This window comes from Oryx dammah, unplaced genomic scaffold, assembly GCF_014754425.2.
Source record: "Oryx dammah isolate SB20612 unplaced genomic scaffold, SCBI_Odam_1.1 HiC_scaffold_6, whole genome shotgun sequence".
NCBI lineage: Eukaryota > Metazoa > Chordata > Mammalia > Artiodactyla > Bovidae > Oryx > Oryx dammah.
In genome coordinates, this window is record NW_024070190.1 from 7,305,404 (window position 1) to 7,319,671 (window position 14,268).

General features: G+C 40.8%; 1 protein-coding gene across 6 annotated transcripts in view; it reads right to left on the reverse strand.

Annotated features, from left to right (window-relative positions):
* The window catches only part of LOC120865420 (tubulin-specific chaperone E), a 96,670-nt gene extending 82,609 nt beyond the window's left edge, over window positions 1–14,061 (reverse strand). For 4 of the 6 annotated variants that reach the window (XM_040242702.1, XM_040242698.1, XM_040242696.1 and 1 more), the window contains exon 1: window positions 10,713–14,061. The gene's annotated coding sequence lies outside the window, so the exon portion shown is untranslated. Of the gene's footprint in view, window positions 1–10,701 lie in introns of all 6 variants that reach the window. The other 2 variants (XM_040242697.1, XM_040242701.1) reach the window with 1 other exon arrangement.
* Window positions 14,062–14,268: the final 207 nt, after the last annotated feature.

Below are 14,268 nucleotides of genomic sequence, written 5' to 3' on the forward strand. Positions count from 1 at the left end.
GAACTAAAATGGACTGGAAAGGGTGAATTTAACTCAGATGACTATTTTACCTACTACTGTGGGCAGGAATCCCTTAGCAAAAATGTAGTCGTCATCATGGTCAACAAAAGAGTCTGAAATGCAGTACTTGGATGCAATCTCAAAAACGACAGACTGATCTCTGTTTGTTTCCAAGGAAAACCATTTAATATCACAGTAATCCAAGTCTATGCCCCACCAGTAAAGCTGAAGACGCTGAAGTTGGAAAGTTCTATGAAGACCTACAAGACCTTTTAGAACTAACACCCACTCTTTTCATTATAGGGGACTGGAATGCAAAAGTAGAAAGTCAGGAAACACCCAGAGTAACAGGGAAATTTGGCCTTGGGAGTACAGAATGAAGTAGGGCAAAGGCTAATAGAGTTTTGCCAAGAGAACGCACTGGTCACAGCAAACACCCTCTTCCAAAAACATAAGAGAAGACTTTACACATGAACATCACCAGATGGCCAACACTGAAATCTCATTGATTATATTCTTTGCAGCCAAAGATGGAGAAGCTCTATACAGTCAGTAAACACAAGACCGGGAGCTGATTGTGGCTCAGATCATTAACTCCTTATTGCCAAATTCAGACTTAAATTGAAGAAAGTGGGGAAAACCACCAAACCATTCAGGTATGACCTAAATCAAATCCCTTATGATTATACAGTGGAAGTGAAAAATAGATTTAAGGGAATAGATCTGATAGACAGAGTGCCTGATGAACTATGGAATGAGGTTCGTGATCTTGTACAGGAGACGAATCAAAACCATCCCCAGGAAAAAGAAATGCAAAACAGCAAAACGGCTGTCTGAGGAGGCCTTACAAATAGCTGTGAAAAGAGAGGCGAAAATCAAAGGAGAAAAGGAAAGATACAAGCATCTGAATGCAGAGTTCCAAAGAACAGCAAGGAGAGATAAAAAAGCGTTCCTCAGTGATTAATACAAAGAAATAGAGGAAAACAACAGAATGGGAAAGACTAGAGATTTCTTCAAGAAAATTAGAGATACCAAGGGAACATTTCATGCAAAGATGGGCTCGATAAAGGACAGAAATGGTACGGACCTGACAGAAGCAGAAGCTATTAAGAAGAGGTGGCAAGAATACACAGAAGAACTATACAAAAAAAGATCTTCAAAACCCAGTTAATCACGATGGTGTGATCACTCACCCAGAGCAAGACATCTTGGAATGTGAAGTCAAGTGGGCCTTAGAAAGCATCACTATGAACAAAGCTAGTGGAGGTGATGGAATTCCAGTGGAGCTATTTCAAATCCTGAAAGATGATGCTGTGAAAGTGCTGCACTCAACATGCCAATTTGGAAAAGTCAGCAGTAGCAGTGGTCACAGGACTGGAAAAGGTCAGTTTTCATTCCACCCAAAGAAAGGCCATGCCAAAGAATGCTCAAACTACTGCACAATTGCACTCATCTCATATGCTAGTAAAGTAATGCTCAAAATTCTCCAAGCCAGGCTTCAGCAATACGTGAACTGTGAAGATCCAGATGTTCAAGCTGATGTTAGAAAAGGCAGAGGAACCAGAGATCAAATTGCCAACATCTGCTGGATCATGGAAAAAGCAAGAGAGTTCCAGAAAAACATCTATTTCTGCTTTATTGACTATGCCAAAGCCTTTGACTGTGTGGATCACAATACACTGTGGAAAATTCTGAAAGAGATGGGAATACCAGACCACCTGACCTGCCTCTTGAGAAACCTGTATGCAGGTCAGGAAGCAACAGTTAGAACTGGACATGGAACAACAGACTGGTGCCAAATAGGAAAAGGAGTACATCCAGGCTGTATATTGTCACCCTGCTTATTTAACTTATACTCAGAGTACATCATGAGAAACACTGGGCTGGAAGAAGCACAAGTTGGCATCAAGATTGTCAGGAGAAATATCAATAACCTCAGATATGCAGATGACACCACCCTTATGGCAGAAAGTGAAGAGGAGCTAAAGAGACTTTTGATGAAAGTAAAAGAGGAGAGTGCAAAAGTTGGCTTAAAGCTCAACATTCAGAAAATGAAGATCAAGGCATCCAGTCTCATATCTTCATGGGAAATAGATGGGGAAACAGTGGAAACTGTGAGAGACTTTATTTTGGAGGGCTCCAAAATCACTGCAGATGGTGACTGAAGCCATGAAATTAAAAGACGCTTACTCCTTGGAAGAAAAGTAATGACCAACCTAGACAGCAAATTCAAAAGCAGAGACATTACTTTGCCGACTAAGGTCCATCTAGTCAAGACTATGGTTTTTCCAGTGGTCATGTATGGATGTGAGAGTTGGATTATAAAGAAAGCTGAGCGCCGAAGAATTGATGCTTTTGAACTGTGGTGTTGGAGAAGAGTCTTGAGAGTCCCTTGGACTGCAAGGAGATCCAACCAGTTCATCCTAAAGGAGATCAGTCCTAGGTGTTCATTGGAAGGTCTCATGTTGAAGCTGAAACTCCAATATTCTGGCCACCTGATGCGAAGAGCTGACTCACTGGAAAAGACCCTGTCACTGGGAAAGATTTAGGACAGGAGAAGGGGACGACAGAGGATGAGATGGTTGGATGGCATCACCGACTCAACGGACATGAGTTTGGGTGGGCTCCAGGAGTTGGAGTTGGACAGGGAGGCCTGGCGTGCTGCAATTCATGGGGTTGCAAAGAGTCGGACACGACTGAGCGACTGGACTGAACTGAATACCAATTCTTTTGAAACTCTTCCAAAAACCTGCAGAGGAAGGAATACCCCCAAATTCATTAATATTAGGCCACTACCACCAATGCAAAAACCAGACAAACATACCACAAAAAAAAGAAAATTACAAGCCAGTATCACTGATGAACATAGATGCAAAAATCCTCAATAAAATACCATCAAACTGAACCCAACAATGCATTAAATAGATCATACACTAGATTATTAAATGAGATTTATTCCTGGGATGAAGGATTTTTCAATATCTGCAAGTCAATCAGGGTGATACACCACATTAACAAATTGAAGAACAAAAACCATATGATTATCTCAACAGACACAGAAAATGCATGTGATAAAATTCAACTCTTATTTATTCATGAAAAAAGCTCTTCAGAAAGTGGACATAGAGGGAACTTATCTCAACAGAATAAAAGTCATCTATGACAAGCCCATGGCTAACATCACACTCAATGGTGAAAAGCAGAAAGCCTTTCCTCTAAGATCAGGAACAAGACAAGGATATCCACTCTTTCTGCTTTTACTCAACATACTTTTGAAGTCCTACCCACAGCCATCAGAGAAGAAAAAGTAAATAAATAAAAAGAGCCCAAATTGGAAAAGAAGTGAAACTGTAACTGTAGATGACATCAGTTCAGTTCAGCTGCTCAGTCGTGTCCAACTCTTACTACACATATGAAATCATAAAGATGCTACCAGAAAACTGCTAAGCTAATTAATGAATTTGGTAAAGTTGCAGGATACGAAATTAATACACAGAAGGGCTTCTCTGGCAGTCCAGTGGTTAAGACTCCGTGCTTCCACTGCCAGGGGCATGGGTTTAATCCCTGGTTGAGGAAGCTACAATCACATATGCCATGCAGCACATCCAAAAAACACAAACAAACATACAGAAAAATCTAAATTAATACACAGAAGTCTGTTGCATTCTATACACTAGTGAAAGAGAAATTAAGGAAATAATCCCATTTATCACAACATCAAAAGAATAAAATACTCCCATTTATCACAACATCAAAAGAATAAAATACCTAGGAATAAAACTAAAGGAGGCAAAAGGCCTGTGCTCTGGAAACTGTATGATGATGATGAAAGGAACTGAAGACGGCGGGGTGGGGGGCGGTCGAAAAAGAAAAAACTGAAGATGACACAGAAAAATATACCATGTTCTTGGATTGAAGAATCAATTACCCAAGGCAGTCTTCACACTCAATGCAATCCCCATCAAATTACCAAGGGCATCTTTCACAGAACTAGAACAAAAATAAAATCTGTGTGGAAACACAAAAGACCAGTAATAGCTAAAATGATCCTGAGAAAGAGAAACAAAGGTGGAAGACTCAGGCTCCCTGACTTTAGGAGATGCTGTAGCAATTAAGAGAGTACGGATCGCACTGGCGTAAAAACAGCAACACAGAAAAACAGACCCGGACAGAAAGTCCAGTAACAGAGGCTTCCCTGGCAGCTCAGTGGTGAAGAACCCACCTGCCAATGCAGGCTTTGATCCTTGGTCCAGGAAGACCCTCACAGCAACTGGGCCAGCGCACCACCACCACGGAGACCACTACAATGAGAAGCCTGTGCACAACGAGAGAGAGGCCCTGTCAGCACAGCTAAAGAAAGGCCCATTCAGCAACAGAGATTCAGCAGGACCAAAAATTTAAAAATAAGCTTTTGCCAAGCAAAAGAAATCATAAACAAAACAAAAAGACAACCCACAAAATGGGACGAAATATTTGCAAATGAGACAACGGACAAGGGATTAATCTCCAAAATATACAAACAGTTCATGTAGCTTTATGTATTAAAAAAAAAAAGTCCAATCAAAAAATTGGCAGAAGATCTCAACAGACATTTCTCCAAAGACACACATATGACCAAAAAGCACATGAAAAGAGGCTCAACGTCCGACTCTTTGCGACCCCGTGGACTGTAGCCTGCCAGGTCCTCTGTCCATGGGATTCTCCAGGCAAGAATACTGGAGTGGGTTACCATTTCCTTCTCCAGGGGATCTTCCCAACCCAGGGATCGAACCCAGGTCTCCTGCATTGCAGGCAGACGCTTTATCCTCTGAGCCACCAGGGAAGCACCTCTAATTATTAGAGAACTGCAAATCAAAATTATGAGGTATCACCTCACAGCTATCAGCATGGCTATCAGAGAGTCTACAAACAGGGACTTCCAAGGTGGTCCAGTGCTTAAGAACGGGCCTGGCAAGGCAGGGGACATGGGTTTGATCCCTGGTCTGGGAAGACCCCACAGGCAGCAGAGCAACTAAGTCCATGTGCCACTACTACTAAGCCCATGGGCTGCAACTAATGAGGCCCACACACCCTAGAGGCCATGCTCTGCGACAAGAAAAGCCACTGCAATGAGGTCCATGCACTGCAACTGGAGAAAGCCCACAGGCAGCAACAAAGACTCAGCACAGCCAAAAAATAAATAAATATATATATATTTTTAAAGTCTACATACAGTAAATGCTAGAGAAGGTATGGAGAAAAGGGAACCTCCCGACACTGCTGTTGGGAATGTAAATTGGTACAATTATAGAGAACAGTATGGAGTCTCCTTTAGAAAACTAAAAACAGGCCTATCGTATAATCCAGCAGTCCCACTCCTACAATGTATCTGGCTGTCCTCAGTCGTGTCTCTTTGTGACCCTATGGACTGTATAGCCCACCAGGCTCCTCTGTCCATGGGACTTCCCAAACAAGAATACTGGAATGGGTTGTCATTTCCTCCTCCAGGGGGTTTTCCTGATCCAGGCATTGAACCTGTGTCTCCTGCACTGGCGGCAGATTTTTCACCACTGAGCCTCCTGGGAAGCCATGTATATGGAAAAAACTATAATTTGAAAAGATATATGCACACAATGTTCATAGCAGCACTATTTCAGTTCAGTTGCTCAGTTGTGTCCAACTGTTCATGACCCCACGGACTGCAGCATGCCAGGCTTCCCTGTTCATCACCAACTCCCAGAGCTTGCTCAAACTCATGGCCATTAAGCCAGTGATGCCATCCAACCACTACAGTCGAGACATGGAAGCAACCTAAATGACCACTGACAGAGGAATGGATAAATAAGATGTGGTACATATAGGCAATGGAATATTATTCAGCCATAAAAAAGGATGAGACAACGCCACTTGCAGCAACATGGATGAACCCATATATCATCATCAGTTCAGTTCAGTCGCTCAGTCGTGTCCGACTCTTCGCGACCCCATGAATCGCAGCACGCCAGGCCTCCCTGTCCATCACCAACTCCCGGAGTTCACTCGGACTCACGTCTATCGAGTCAGTGATGCCACCCAGCCATTTCATCCTCTGTCGTCCCCTTCTCCTCCTGCCCCCAATCCCTCCCAGCATCAGAGTGTTTTCCAATGAGTCAACTCTTCTCATGAGGTGGCCAAAGTACTGGAGTTTCAGCTTCAGCATCATTCCTTCCAAAGAAATCCCAGGGCTGATCTCCTTGCAGTCCAAGGGACTCTCAAGAGTCTTCTCCAACACCACAGTTCAAAAGCATCAATTCTTCGGTGCTCAGCCTTCTTCACAGTCCAACTCTCACATCCATACATGACTACTGGAAAAACCATAGCCTTGACTAGACGGACCTTTGTTGGCAAAGTAATGTCTCTGCTTTTGAATATGCTATCTAGGTTGGTCATAACTTTCCTTCCAAGGAGTAAGTGTCTTTTAATTTCATGGCTGAAATCACCATCTGCAGTGATTTTGGAGCCCCCCAAAAAAGTCTGACACTGTTTCCACTGTTTCCCCATCTATTTGCCATGAAGTGATAGGACCAGATGCCATGATCTTTGTTTTCTGAATGTTGAGCTTTAAGCCAACTTTTTCACTCTCCTCTTTCACTTTCATCAAGAGGCTTTTGAGTTCCTCTTCACTTTCTGCCATAAGGGTGGTGTCATCTGCATATCTGAGGTTATTGATATTTCTTCTGGCAATCTTGATTCCAGCTTGTGTTTCTTCCAGCCCAGCGTTTCTCATGATGTACTCTGTATATAAGTTAAATAAGCAGGGTGACAATATACAGCCTTGACGTACTCCTTTTCCTATTTGGAACCAGTCTATATCATCATACTAAGAAATACTATATCCTATAGTCTATGTGGAATCTAAAAATAAAATGATACTAATGAACTTATTTACAAAACAAAAACAGAAATCCAGACTCTGAAAATAAATTTATGGTTACCAGAGGGGAAAGGAAGGGGGAGAGAGAAAGAATCTGAAAAAGGACACATGTATAACTGAATCAGGTGCTATACACCTGAAACTAATGCAACACTGTAAATCAACTAAACTCTTATATAAAATAAAAATTTAATTAAAAAAAAGAATAACAGTAGTTGACACGGGGAAGTCCAATTCCAGTGAGCCTATTCACCCGTAGGTACTGATTCAGTTACCACATCTCGTACTTTGTTTAGCCACGAAGGGATCCAAAAAGATGTTTGATGCCCAACAGAAAAAGTGAGAACACTGGCACTCTGTGAATTAATTTTAGAAAAAAGCTTTTTACTATGTATTGTTACGTTTTTAAACGTATTTTGCTTTATCCTTCCTGCTACTTGTTCAAAATTGTATTAAAATAATTTAGCATGAGGTCTGAAGATTCATTCACACACTGACACTTATCAAGTAGAAAACAACATCAACAGGAAACATGCTTCACTGAGATTCAGGAGCTCTAGGCAGTAATCCTGGCTCAGGCACTTACAAGCTATGAATTCTGACACTCATTAACCTTTCTGTCACCAGGGTTATAAGCAAGTAGAAGACAGTCTCTTGTAAGGAACTTAAGAGTTTAATTAGGAGAGAGAACTAACAGCAAACAATTAAGACCTAGAATTAGTAATGTAAGGATCAAATTCAGTAACTGTGAAGAAGCAGGAGGGTTAAGAGTGAGGCAGACTCCATGTGGAAACCATTCTGATTAAGCTGACAGAAATATGCAGCAGAAATTAAGAGAACAAGCTTTCCAGGTCGTGAAACCTCACAGGGTTTCACTGATTGGACATTCAGGTTGGGAAACCACAGAAAGTGGGAATACAATACCTCTGAATAGTATGGGCAGAAAGGACCACCTAAAATGTAACAACTTCTGAATTTTAATAGCTCAATTTTAAAGAAAGCCACCTGTGGTCCTTTTTAAAAAGAAATTTAATTGTTGTAAAATACACACACCATAGAATTTATTACCTTAACCATTTCTATGTGCACAGTTCAGTGGCATTACACACATTCACCCACCCCTGTGCAACCAATCACCAAAATTCTTTTGTCTTGCAAAACTGAAAATCTATATCCATTAAACAACTTCCATAGCCTCCTCTCTCCAGCTCCCACCTTCCATTTCTATTAACTTACCTACTCTAAACATGTCAGAGACGTCAAAGCATACAGTCATCTTTTGGGGACCAGCTTACTTCACTGAGCATAATGTCCTGCTGTCCTCCATGCACATCACACCTGCTGTCAGAGACCGTGTCAAGGTTCTACAGCCCCACAGTATTCCTTGGCCCTCACACACTGAACTGTCTCACATCATTTTAAGTAGTGCCTCCAAAAAGCTTTAGGTTTTCTGAAGAGGCTGTAGACATGTTTTCTCTCTCAAACACCAATGACTTAAATCCACACCAAACCTACAATTTTTAAGACACAGCTATACAACTATATGAAACTAATAAAATGAATGAACCAGGTTGTGCCTTTTCTCCACATACTTTCAAATACCACCAAATCTTCCATATAACCCTTCCACAAATTCATTCCATCTGCTCCTAATAACCAGCAAACTGTTAAAATTCCCTTTCTGGAAGTCTCTACCTACTTTCTAGGCAATATTCATTTCATAATATTACCTACCATATTTTCTAGTGGACTCTTTTGCACATTTCAGAGCAAAAAGGTAAGGGAGGAAAAGTATTGTATATTTAAAAACAAAACTTTGAGTGCTAAGTATACAGTAAATATTTTATTAATGTATATGACAAATTTAATTTGTAATAAACCAAAAAGGAAAAAAATGAAGACCACCAGAAAATAGTAACAACTACTAGTTTTATTGAACATTTACATCTTACAAAAATAAACACTGAGATGACCCAGGAAGCCTGATAAAAAACCAGTAACTTACAGGTAAAAACAATACGGTTTTGCAAAGCTTTCTGATTAGTTTCAATTATGCACAGTAAAATTAAAATTAACTACATTAATTTTAAACCACAATAAAATTAAAATTAACCACTATAAGAACAGAAATAAAGCATATAGAATAACATATCTTCAAACAAGTAGAAGGAAAAAGAGAAGACAAAACAAAACCTCAATTTAAAAAAACGCAACGCAAGAGAAAGAAAAAGAGCAGGAAGTACAAATTATAAAATGGCAAAAAAAAGGTTTTTCAACAATTATAAACAGCCCACTAAAAGCCAGGTATTGTTTTAGGCACTAGCTGTAAACAAAATACAGAAAAATACCAGCTCTTATAAATAAGATTCTATGGTTGTGGGGTAAACATTGCTGAGCCAGAGAAATAAATGAACCAATCCCACAGCAGGTCATAGGGTGATATGCAGGAGGAGGAGGAGTACAATAGAAATGTAAGGGAAGGCTATGCCAGGGAAGTCCTCACTGAAAAGGTAAAGTTAGACAAGACGGAGGTAAGGGATTAATCTGTGTGGACATTCAAAGGGAACTGCAAGTGTGAATATCTTGAGGTTAGGATGTGCCTGAGGCACCAGAGAAAAGGGGGAGAGGAGCTGGACATTAGATCAGAGATATAGCAAGGGTGGGATCAGAAAGCACCTTGAGGGTCATTCTAAAGAATCTGGTTTTCAATCTGAGTGAAATGGGAAGTCCATGGAGAGTTTTGTGAGAGCGAGATAATCTGATTTTTTTTTTTTTTTTTTTTTTAAGAATCACTCTAGATGTGATGGAAAGGCTGAAATAAGAAAAAGCAGACTGGTTAGGTGCCTCCTGAGGGAATCCAGGTGAAAGATAGCTGCAATTTCAATAAGGGGAGGTGGTGAGAAGGGCTTGGGCCTCTGGATAGATTCTGAAGGCTGAGTTCTTGGATTTGCTGCTGATAGATTAAATGTGTTCGAGAAAGAGATGAGTCAAGGATGACTCAAAAGGTTGTGGCTTGAACACACCTCAGAAATGACTTTGAATATAAGTACAGTAAGGCTGCCAGTCAAAAGGCACAGGCTGTCCACTTAGATTAAAACAAACAAACAAACAAAAAAACCCCAGCAATATGCTATTTTATTATAAAAGTATACAAAAAGGTTAAAACTAAAAAAGATGAAAAAAGCTGAGACAAATAACAAACAACAGTCCTCATGGCTATATTAACGCGAGCCAAAAGAGAAGTCTGTACTCTTAATCTGTCTACTCTTTCTGTAAGTTTGGCATTTGAGTCCGGTTTTCACAACGGGACTGTAGTTTCTTTAGGGACAGGGATACCACACCCTCATTTGGATCCACCCACAACCTAGAACAGTCCTCTTGTCAGTAGTGAACAGTAGGTAAAACTTGTAAATACGTTCTCCACCCACTTAACATTATTTTTCCTACATCATAAATGTTAAAGCATTTAAAAGGTCAGAGTTGGTTCTCTAACCTGACACCAAGTGGGTCGCCTGTACCATTTTCACCTATTTCCAAGTGACAAGTCAACAGGCTTTTCGGTGGAGTGCAATGCAGTGTGCCCCGCTCGCCCGCAGCTGGCCCAGGCCCGAGACCCCGCGCGGCCCCGCGAATGCAGGGGGATTCGGTCAGACTAAGTGCAGATGCATTAGGTCAAAGCCTCAGGAAGCAGACCACGCCCGGCAATCTGAGAAGTTTCTAAGAAAGGGCAAAAAGACCGAGAGCCCTGCAGCGTTGCACTGGTCACGAGCCAGCTAGCAATGCTTGGTTCCTCCGCTATCCAGACTCACCTCAAGCTCACCTGCCTGCAGCCAGCCAGGGTGGTCTGAGCGACAGCCCTGGGCACGCGCTTTGCCGCAAGGCAGCTTCCGGCTCTGCTCGGAAGTGCTCCTTTAGGAAGACAGGAAGTCCCGCCCCCGGGGGTGGGAGCTGCGACAGCTGAATCTCAGCGATCAATTATCAACTCAAGAGTCTGGGTAGCTGGAGGTGTGGTCAGCTCGCCCAAACCCAGCCAAACACTTGGCCCCTGGGCTGACCCCGCGACGCCCCCGAAACTTCGGATGACAGAAGGAAGGAACGCGCTCTTTACAGTTTACTAGTTATCACGGAAGCGAGTTACAAGTCCCGTATGAGATTCAGTTCCATATTCGTGGAGAATTTCCCACATAGGAAGCCTGTGGTGGTCATAGAAAAGAAACTAGTGTTGATACCTCAAACGCTAGGGGAAAAAAATTTAACGTGCTGAATCGTAAGGCAAAATGAAAGTAAACGCAAAAAAGAAAAAAAATAAAAATAAACGCAGTAATAGAAAAAGGAAATTCCATAGACATGTTAATTTCTAACAGTTTTTTTATATCTCAAGAGTTGTGAAGATCAAATGTTGCTGCTGCTGCTAAGTCGCTTTAGTCGTGTCCGACTCTGTGCGACCCCATAGACGGCAGCCCACCCGGCTCCTCCGGCCATGGGATATTCCAGACAAGAGTACTGGAGTGTGGTGCCATTGCCTTCTCGGGAAGATCAAATGAGATGACGGATAAATAAATGTTTCCCCCTCGCGGAGTCTGGTACATGAGTAAAGCGTATCATGTCCATAGTATAGTTATTGCTTTTAAAAGTCCTTTATTCCAACCAAAGAGAAACTGAATAACACTTCAGGGGGGTAGCCTTCAAGCTGAATGTCAAAATTAAACAATTTCAACACATAGAGATGCCCCGTATGAAGCTGTAAAAACTGCTTTTGTTGATTAATGAAAGGACATAGGCTAAGAAACCATGTTCCAAAAACAAACTTTCAGAAGCTTTGTTGTGTGAAATCATATCAGTAATCATGGAATATCGTATGTCTGACTGGCAGAGCTGAGTCCTTGGGGATCATTCTGACACTTTGCCAACCCAGGCATACTACTTCAAATAACGTATTTTCAAATGTAACATTCCACATTTAACTTTATATTAATAGTTTCCGAGAACACATGACCTTGGAGTCAACTTCATAGCTCAGGCTTGGGCCTGCTTAATTCTTATCTACACTCCACTAAGTTCTATGCTATGCCTGCTTCTTGTTTTCCCCCCTCCCCTTTTTTTTTTGAGTTAAACTCCTCCAAGTCCTCTCGTGTGTGGTTTTCCTTATTTCAGCAACTTAATAAATTTTGTTAGACTACAGGTTTGACACAAATGGCTTTATCAGATAGGCTTTATCACTGTTTATTTTGATTAAGCCTCCTGCACTCATGAAAGTTGGAGGATACCATTGACCCCAATTTAGACAAAAACTGAAGCAGAATAAAGATAAGTTATTTACTGACATTCATCTGTGTCCTGAGAAGAGCTGTGCCCTTTTTTAACTTGAGAGTTTTAAGTTGTCTTTTGCTAGAGAATGATCACAGTTTTTGAAAATTATTGGCATCCACCAAATTCAAAACAGCCACATGGATACGAAGCATGCATATTCCTTTTCTTTGTAAAATATTTCCTGTCTCCACTGAGTTGTGACAATAGTTGCCTGGTTTTGCCTAGAATGAAAGAATGACACTTCTCTGCCTTCAGTCCCTTTCTCTAGACAGTGATCCTGTACACTGCTCCCTCAACCATGTTATCTTTTTGAAATGTTTTCTCTGCTAAATTTTCCCCTGAAAGAGATCTCTACATTCTGTCTCATTCCTCACCCTCCTCTCACTTTAATCCTTTTTAGCCTGGCCTTCTGGCTTCTCTTTTCCCTCCAGTTCTTCCACAGTTATCTTTCAAATATCAACACTAACTTCAGGTCATCAAGGTGATTTTTTAGTCCTCATATCCCTTGATTTCTCAATAGAATAGTTTGATAGGGTTACTTACCCACCTTTGCTGTAAATATCATATTTAAAGCACTGTATCAAGAGAGCGCAAACTTAAAATATAAAATCTTTACAGTGCAATTCGAGTGTCATCAGTAAGTGCCAGTTCTGCACCAAACACTATTTTTAGACACTAGAGGTCTAGCAGAGAAAAGGAGATGCAATGTTCCAGTCCTGGAAAAAAATGTATGTCTTAATGGTATGAGGCAGATGACACATAAATAAAAAGAATAAGATAATTTCAGATTGTGTGAGGTGCAATTAAAAAAAATAGATGGTTCAGTGATAATGTTAGCAACTGAAAGTAGGAAAGTAAGGGGAGGATAACTTTCAAGGTGACATTTGAACTGACAACTGCAAGATAAGAAGGATCAAACAAGGTAAAAAAAGAAAAACTGGAAGATCCTTCTACTTCTATAGGATAACAGAAGAGGGAGGCAGCGTTGAGGGAGGGTTAAGAGGGTCATTTATGGGGAATTTCCTTGTGGTCAATGGTTAGGACTCGGTGATTTCACTGCCGGGGCCTGGATTACATCTCGTGATGGAGAACTAAGATCTTGCAAGCTGCATGCCCCCCCCAAAAGGGGGGGAGTCAGTTATGAGCTATTGTAGTCATTTCATCTAGGGCACAAAAGGAAATGGTGGCTTAAGCCAGAAAATGTGAAGCAGACTGGAAGACTATGGAGTCACAGCTACTGAGAAGTCATATAAAATGAGAAGACAGAACTATTCACTAGATTTCACAAAATGTCAGTGTCCTCGACAAGAACAATTTTGGTAGAATAGTGGCCTCAGAAGCAAGACTGCAGTGGAAAGGAGGTTGAGGGAGCACAATTCAATGACTATTCCAAGAAGAGAACTTCTAATTGCCTACTGATCAAACATTTTAAAGTTAATATCCTATTTCGTATCTCTACTGCATTATATCAATACTTTAATGGTTCACTTCTTGAAACCACATAGTTTCTTTCCAGTGGTTATTTTTTCCTTTTTCTTTTCTTTGTTGATGTTGTTGCTGTTGTTGACAGGGAGTGAAGTCACTTTGGAAATCTGATGACAGCTATCCACATACGTGCAAATTTTGTATATAATTTCAGGGAGTTAATTAATCCTTTGAAGATCGTTAATGGGCCCCAGAGAAGACAATGGAGTGCAGATTAAGAATGTCAACTTGCTGTTCTCTTCTTCCTTCATGGTTTCCTCATTCCATTAACTGCTCCCTCCTTGATAACTGTCCTTATGGTACATACTCTCTCAGTGACTACATCTACTTTCTTGATTTTTTTATTGGGACCATGATACCTATTTTACTTAAAAAAAAATTACTGAACTAAAGTTGATTTACAATGTTAATTTCTGTGTACACCAAAGTGATTCAGTTCTACACATATACATTCTTTTTCATATTCTTTTCCATTATGGTTCATCACAGGATATTGAACATAGTTCCCTGTACTATACAGTAGGACTTTGTTGTTTATCAATTCTACATATAATAGTTTGCATCTGCTAATCTCAAACTCC